Raw genomic sequence first — 9,245 nt, 5'->3', positions numbered from 1 at the left:
AGAGTTCCTTATATATTATGAATAAAAGCTCCTTTTCAGATACATGTATTAAAATATTTTCCTAAATTATAATGGAGTTTTATTTTCTTTGCAGTGCTTTTAATGAGAAAATGTTTTTCAATTTTATATAGCCCTAGTAATAAATATTGTTTTACAATGGTTTTGCTTTTATGCTTGTTTAAGAAATCCTTCATTTACCACATATTAGAGTGATTATCTTCCATGTTTTCCTTTAGGATTTTAACAGTTTTAGCACTTATGTGTAGATCTAAGATCTATTTCAAGATAATTTTTGTTTAAATGGTGGGAAGTATAGCCAATAATTAACTAATTAATTAACTAATTCTTTTTTTTTTCTTTTAAGTAGGCTCCATGCCCAACACAGAGACCAATGAGGAGCCCAACACAGGGACCAAAGAGGAGTCCAACACAGGGCTCAAATTCACAACCCTGAGATCAAGACCTAAGTAAGCTGAGATCAAGTGCCAGATGCTTAACCAACGGAAGTTTCTAAAATGTTAATAAAGTCAGGTTGGTTGTTCACATCTTCTGCATGATTTCTGATTCTCTCTTTACTTGTTCTATCAATTACTGAAAGAGAAGTGTTAACAATCTGAGTATACTTGTGGATTGCCTATTTTTCATTTTCATTTCCTTAGTTTTGCTGTATATATATTGAAATTCTATTATTGTATACACACATTTAGGATATTTCTTTTTGGTGATTTGACTTCTTTATTACTAGAAAACATATAACTTTATCTCAAATAATATCTTTCTTAAATAGGCTTATTTTTTATCTTAATATAGCCAGTCCAGCACACAATATATATTTGTGTGCATGTATTTGTGATATATATTTTTAATTGCAATATTGTTAAATATATTATAATATTAATTTCAGGTATACCACGTAATTATTTGACATTTATATCCATTATGAAATGCTCACCTTGGTAAGTTAATTACCATCTTTTCCCCATACAAAGCTACTGCAATATTGTTAACTATATCCCTATGCTATCCTTTACATACATGTGACTTGCTTATTTTATATCTAGAAGTTTGTACCTCTTGCTTTCCATCATCTATTTTGCTCATCCCCCCACCTCTCTCTCCTCTGTCAACAACCAGTTTGTTCTCTGTATTTATAAGTTTCTGTTTTGTTTTTCTTTGTTTGCTTGTTTTGTTTTTTAGTCTCCACATACAAGTGAAATCATGTTATTTGTCTTTGTTTATTTCACTTGGCATAATACTTTCTAGGTCTATCTATGTTGTCACAAATGATAAGATTTCATTTTTGATGGCCAAGTAATATTGCATTGTATATCTTCTTGTTGGGAATGTAGGTTGGTGCAACCATTATGGAAAACATAAGGAGGTTCCTCAAAAAATTAAAAATAAAAATAGCATATGATCCAGTAGTTCTACTTCTGGGTATTTGCCTGAATACAACAAAAATAGTAATTCAAAAAGATATTTGCATTCCTATATTTATGGCAACATTATTCACAATAGCCAAAATATAGAAGCAACCTAAGTGTCCATTGATAAATGTTTTATATTTTTAATGGTTATTCTATTATTTAGAATGTGCTTCTTTAACTTATTACAGTCTAACTTCAAATAATATTAGACCACTTCATGTACATTGCACAGAACTTTATTTCAATATACTACCATTTCCTCGATCTCTTCCTTTGTGCTGTGTTCTTAGGAATTTTCCATTATATATATATATATATATATATATACATATATACATATATACATATACATATATATATTTAACACATTATAGACAATATACATTATTATACATTATTATCCTTGTCTTATGCTGTCAGTTTTTAAAAAGATATTAAAATGAGAAAATATGTATATTTATCCACATGTTTACAATTTCTAGTGTTCTTTATTCTAAGGTTTAAATCCACTTTTCAATTTGATTTCATTTACTTTCTACCTGAAGAACTTCCTTTGACCTTTTCTATAGTGCAGTAGTACTGTTCATAAGTTTTCTTATCCTTTGTTTGTCTTGAAAAGTATTTATCCTAATTTTGGAAAGATCGCACATATGTAAAATAGGTAGACATTCATCACCAAGGTTCTGGTTTTTGTTTTTTGTGTTTTTCCTCAGTTTTTCTCTCTCTCTGTTAAATTTGGATAGTTTTTATTCCTACATATTCCAGTTCACAAATCTCTTCTGCAGTTTCTAAATTTCAGTTAAACCCACCCAGTTTTTTCTTCATTTCAGATGTTTTTATTTTAAACTCTAGAATTCTACTGTCATTAGAATATTGCTTATATTTTCAAATTTTCTCCTAATTAACTCATATGTTCCTTTACATTCTTGTTTATAGCTATCATATTTAAAATGGCTGTTTGGGGGTGCCTGGGTGGCTTATGGGTTAAGTGTCGGACTCTTGATTTCTGCTCGGGTCATGATCTCACAGTTAGTAAAATCAAGCCCCACATCGGGCTCTGCACTGACAGTGCGGAGCCTTCCTGGGATTCTCTCTCTCTCTCCCCCTCTCTCCCTGCCCCTCCCCTGCTCTCGCTCTCTCTGTCTCAAAATAAACTTTAAGAAAAAATAAAGTAGCTATTTTAATATTACAGTCTGCTTATTTCATAATTTATATCATAACTGAATCTGTTTTTTTTTATTTCTTAAGAGCCATATTTTCCTGCTTCTTTCTTTATCTGACAGTTTTGATTGGAGACTGAAAATTGTGGATTTTACATTATTGATTACTGCATTTTATTATATTCCTTAAAATGGCACACACTTAAATTACTTTCAAATTAGTTTAGAAATTTGAGGCTTGTACTGAAGTGTATTTAAATCAGGTCTGAAGCAGCCTTTAATATAGGGCAGGAATCCTGGAACTTAGTTGCCTTAGGACCCCTTCTGTCAGATTTCACAGTCTTGTGCTGCCTATTGCCAACTGTCTAAAAATATTTCCCTCATTAATTTCATCAAGTTTTCTTGTTGTTTACAGTGAGATGACAATTCCCACAGTAGTTAATCTTTCATAAATGAAAGCAGAAGATCCTGACTTTAAATAACCTAAGTAAATCCCTCTCCCCAATGCTTGCACCTCACACTAATGACGGCTTGAAATTTTATTTTTTTCTCTTCCACATTTACATACTGAATTTTCATGCACTAAAGAAACAAAGACAAGTAGGAATAACTAAGATATGGAGAACATAGCCATAACAGAGTAATGATATAAATAAAGCTTTCTACAGATAATCAGCAACACAGAATCTCCAGAGGACCTAAATAAATAACTCTACTTTATAATCCCAGAAAGAAAAAGTTACTCAGATACAGTTAATATTTTGTAGGACCTATTTATAACATAATGGCCACTGACGTAAAACAATATAAAATGAAACAAAAATCAGAAATCAATGTGATGCTGTCTTACAAATGCCCATAAATGCTTACTGTCATAATAATTAATCCTACAGATAGGATAGTGTAGCACATTTCAATCTTCTTGTTAAAGAAGATTGGTGTAAGTCAAGAGGCTTATATCTGTCATATATAACTTGGCCATGGGGTCGATCCACCTACCCCTTCCCCCAAATAGCAAAAATTAACTTTAGCCGATTGTGTTGATAATTCTGGCTAACTGATGTGGAATGCCCCCAAAACTCCTATATTGTAGGTTTAACACACAGTCTGTGATGGGGTGGGGGGTGCGGGAAGTGCCACTATTTCTTTTTTTTTAATCTAAAAGAAGAAAAAAGTGATGCGATCATACTGGAGATTAATGGTGGCTGTTCCAGGAAGGTGCTTGGAGCCTCCTGACATTTCTTGTCACTGGTATTAAGAAAATGGGCTAGAGTGGATTCATACTTTATAATCTGTTCCTTTGGTAGCACATCAGCACTTGACACTGCCTCACAAGCACTTAACCTAATCATAAGGTGGCCTCGTGATAAGCTGCTTCTGTTTCTTACCTTCTCTGCAGTAGAAGAATGGCTCTGGAGTTTCATACTTGTGGCTTTAAAATATTTTCTATTTCTGTGGAGCATTACAATTCTGGTCATTGCTATGATGTATGTCGGTTTTCAGGAGAAAATTAATGCAAGTCAGTGCAAGCTAATGCACATGCAATCGATGCCTTGCAAAGCTTTTAATCACACTTTCTTCCTGTACTGATCAATTGCTAATGAAGGTATCCAATTACTTTCCTCAGAGTGTGTTTGGGAATAGCATTAAGTGAAGAGATCTTGATATGGCCACCTGTTTATAACTGTGCATTATTCATGAGACCTTTCCTGTGTGCCTCAAATGCCGCAGCAGCAGAGATCCCCCTTAAAGTGTGGCTGGGTTGGCATGGGTCACACTGAAGAAGAGAATCTGTGTGTGCAATGGAAGAATGCAGTGTCTTCTGCAAAAGGCAATGTGAGGACATAGAAATATATTTAATAATTTAAGATCCAGGACAAAAGCAGACATTTAGAGATAATTCTGAGTAACTTTAGGTGTATATGAAAGAAAAGAAATCAACACATCTACTTTCATCAAGCTATTGCAAGAGTCTAGCTTGACATAAATGTGTCAGTGCTTCACCTTGATCTAACGAAGTTTCAGTCAGTTGAGAAAACAAACACTTTTGTTCACCAGAACTACTTAGCATGATTGATGGAGCTATTAGAAAGAAATATGTATTTAGCAAACAAAGATAGCTCTTCTAAATACCGAAAGATCATGATACACCCATTCATCAAAACGGCACTCTTACTTCCCAGTGCACTATTTTATGAGTTTATAGTAGTTTCCTTCCAAATCAATTGTTGTTTAGGATTCAGGAGAGATTTGTACTGAGCAAAAGTGCAAGTTAATGCAGAGTTGGAAACTACTGCCCATAATATCCCTATGGCTAACAAAGAGTCAATGATGCCATTATAATGGGATATTATATTAGACTGCTCTTCCCTTGATTGCACCGCTGTATAACAATACTTCTAGGTCTAAATGCTAGAGAATGTGATCTTGCTATAATGACATGGATATTTTATTTTTTATTTTTTTAAGATATGGGCCACTGCATAGGAATGTAGGGAAGAAGTTTGGGACATCACTTCAGTGTAACACAAAGGTTCTTATTTTTCTTAGTTAAAGGAGACAAAATATGATCTGCCTAATCCTTACTACTTTATGACTATCTGAACCAGCCTCTTCTATCTTGTTGCTTATCATTCATTGATTATTGGTCTTACTTGTTTTGTTACAGATGGCCCATCTCCTTCTTCACCCGTGTTCCAATTGATGGAAAGAAAATAAAAAGAATAGAATTTAGTTACATGACCAGCCTTCACTGGAAAAAGAGGTTGTAGAATGTAATATTTATTTGAGAAGTCCATGTGTTTAGCTAAGAACAGGAAGGCTATTACCATAGAAGAAGGGGAGATAAATTTTGGGGAGCTAATAGTCACTTTTTACATACTTAGAGTCCTCTTAACAATGAGAAAAGAAAGCTTTATCTCATCTAAAGCTTACACTTAGCAGTAATTTTATGCATAGTTATCATTGCCATGCCTTGAGCTGTCTCCAGTTTTGGCCTGCAGAATGACAGTGCAGGGACGATTCAGAAGGGAGGCTCTTCCTCGGGTTGGGCTGTGCCAGCAAAAAACTAATTTTCTGAACAGAGGATTCAAACAATTAGGAGTTGAAGCAAGAGGGAGGAACTGGGCTGAAACTAGTGAAAATGTTGTTTATCCTAATCACATGCATACTGTTAGTGTGAGGTCAAAGGCTAAGTCCTATGATTGTATCACATTATCACCTGTAGTAACATTACGTCTAATAATCTGAGTTATAGTATACACTAACTCTAATTATTTTATGTCTTTTTTCATGATCTGTTGAGCTAGATGATAACTTTTAGAGGTCAAACAGTATGTATTTTACTTTGTATCTAAGTATTTTTTTGTACCGAATTACACAACCTGGTAACCTGGCTTTTGGCATGTATAAGACAAGCTATGCTGTAAGAAATTTAACACAAAGAGAAGATTAGACTCTATTTTGCATATTTTAAGGTATTATTTGCTATTAATTAAAGTATTTTTTGCCCTCAATTGTGACCTTTTCCTCATCTTACCTCTGACTTTCCATTCAGGTAGAAAACCGATTTCTTCTTTCATTTTGTGAAAAAGTATGATTTATTGGTTAAGTGTTATTTTTTGTTATTTATTTATTTACTTACTTTTATTTAAGTATAGTAAACATACAGTATTATATTGGTTTCGGGTGTAAAATATAATGATTCAACAATTCTATACTTCTCTCTGATTTCTTTCTAAATTCAAGAAAATTACATGTCAACACCGAAAAGAGAAATGGTTTCTAAATAATCTAGATTTTGTTTTCAAAATCTTAAATCCTTTGGAAAACTTACAGGTTTTAGGTAAAGTTTCAAGATATAAACATAATTATCTTGCAAAAGCAGGAGAGGGTGGTGACTTTTCTTCCTTCAGATTAGAAAAAAATAATCTTTGTATGTCAAAGGGAAAGTTTGTTTTGTGGCAGGGCCAAGAGAGATGGAAAAACTTGAAAAGTTCATTTCAAAATCTCCACCATATATGTCACTTCTCTCTAAACTTTTCTTAACTGTCCTTCTATATCCAAGCTTTCCTCCCTATTTCCCATGTCCTCAGAGCTGTATGTTCTCTGTTGTTCTAAGCCATCAGTCCAACTGTGGTTCCAAGCTTGTGTAACATACTCAGCAAAACACAAGTATCATAGCATGTTTTCTATAATAAGCAATTTCTTTTTCCTTTCCTATCTTTTCTTTTCTTTTCTTTTCTTTTCTTTTCTTTCTTTTCCTTTCCTTTCCTTTCCTTTCCTTTCCTTTTCTTTTCTTTTTTCTTTTCTTTTCTTTCTTCTCTCTCTCTCTCTCTCTCTCTTTCTCGGTTTGAAGAGAAATGAGATGTAAGCTTTCTCTGGAAGAAATTATTACAGGAGATAAGATTTGAATTCTTTCAGTTTCAAAAACTATACAAGGCCAAAAGTTTAGTTGGCATGTGGATCAGGGATAAGCTCTTATTATGGAAAAATGTCATAGTACAAAGGGATAATTTGTAGAGAGTTTAGCAAATAGGCTTATAACAGGTATGGGCAAGGTTTAGGGAGAAATCTAGGAATTCTGCTTCTAGGTCTGAAGCGGATGGTGGAGGCAGCATACTTACTGGAAATTTCTAGAAATTTTCTATAAGGAAAGGTCCTTTACGGAAGTTGTGGTTATAGGTAAAGAATGAAAAGTAAACCCAGTAATCTTTCAGGGAGAAAGCATTTATTCCAGTGCTTCTTACTGGCCAAGCCTAAGCAGAAGCCAGAGGACAAGAGAATGCACTGAAACAGCTGTTGTGAGTGAGCCTCTAGGAGCAGAGCAAGGACAAGGATGGAGAGTGGTTTTGGCAGGGCACAGGGAAGATATCCAGGACAGCTCACAAATGATGGTTATAAATACATTAATTTCTGATAAATTTCATGTAGAGTCACCTGGAGAGCTTATTAGAACACAGATGTCTAAGCCCCACCCCATAACTTCTGACTCCGTGGTTAGGTCATTGAATTTGTATTTCTGAGAGGTTTCCATGTGATCCTGATACTTCTATTCTGAGGAACACATCTTGAGATCAGGATTTATCCACGTAAAAAATTGATTATAATTTTTGATGGCCTAATTAAATTTTTATTACTATTTCTTATTCTTTGTGTTAATTTGTGATGCTTTACTAATAATGATAATTTTAAGCAGCCTGATTAGTTGCAACATAATTTTATGCTACTTATAATATTTAGTATGTAGTGCTAATTTCATAGTATTTTAGTAATTCTTAGTATTTTTTTGAATACCATATTTACATAATTGTCCAATCAAAGTGATGCCTCCTTTATGTGATACTGGAAAATGAGATCTTTTACATTAACTAAAGTTTCCTTTAACAATTTTAACAGAGTTTAAAAAATATATTATGAGACTTTTGGTTGAAACCTGATGTAATAGACGATATTTTCCCTGTTCTTTTCTGCTAAATAAAACTGGAAATGGCACAAAACACAACCAAACAAGGATCCTGAGGATGGTAAGAAGAAGGTAAGCTGGTTTGAGACCCAGAACTGGACACACAGCACAGTGAAAGGCATCTTGCATTCCCAACATGCAGCAGCAGAAAGCCACCCAATCTTTTTATTAAGTTTTTTAAAAGTTTATTTATTTATTTTGAGATAGAGAGTGAGCAAGCAGGGTAGGGGCAGAGAGAGAGAGAGAGAGAGAGAGAGAGAGAGAGACTTCCAAGCAGGCTCCACACTGACCTAGCACAAAGCTAGATGCAGGACTTGAACTCACGAACCATGAGGTCATGACCTGAGCCAAAATCAAGAGCTGGACACTTAACCAACTAAGCCACCCAGGCACCCTAAACACCTAAACCCTAAACAGGCACCTGTTGATCTAAAAACAGATGATAGTCGGGGCACCTGAGTGGCTCAGTTGGTTAAGTGTCTGACTTTGGCTCAGGTCATGATCTTGCAGTTTGTGAGCTTGAGTCCCATGTCAGGCTCTGCACTGACAGCTCAGAGCCTGGAGCCTGCTTTGGATTCTGTGTCTCCCTCTGTCTCTGTCCCTCCCTCCTCATGCTCTCTCTCTTTCAAAAACAATCATTAAAAACAGAAGATAGTCCAGATTGGCTTATTCATCCCCTGAATCTAAAGGGAGCCCTTTTGCCAACATTAGACAAGCTTGCATTACTGACAAGAGTTTATTGAGGGCCCTACCAAAAATAAGGTGACTGGCGAAGAACCCTCCTTTTCTGCTGGACCTGAAATGTCCCTTTTCTGGAGAAGCAGGTGAATGGAACTGACTGAGAGAGACCAAGCTGAAGCAGGTGTCCTGATCCAGAAATACTTTTTGATCCAGAAAGTCTCTCTTGGATCCACAGGCCTGCCTGAGACTTTCCTTCCCCCTCCAGAAACACTGGATGGGTGGGTGGAGCCAGTAAAGAGGAAGTAGCCACAGGTAGCCAAGTTCAGAGAGCATCTTTGTTCTCAGGAGATATAAGTAAGGGTATTCACCCTTCCTCCGCACCCCCCCCCCAAAAAAAAAAACAGACAAATAAACAGATTGCCTGACCTATGGATATCACCCAGTCCTTCATGCAATACCAACAGAAACCAGTGGGAATCCAAGCCACAGCAGATAAAGCAAGAAGGTCAAAAT

This window comes from Panthera uncia (assembly GCF_023721935.1).
Source record: "Panthera uncia isolate 11264 chromosome C1 unlocalized genomic scaffold, Puncia_PCG_1.0 HiC_scaffold_3, whole genome shotgun sequence".
NCBI lineage: Eukaryota > Metazoa > Chordata > Mammalia > Carnivora > Felidae > Panthera > Panthera uncia.
The sequence above is the reverse complement of the archived record's forward strand: the minus strand, read 5'-3'. Positions refer to the sequence as shown.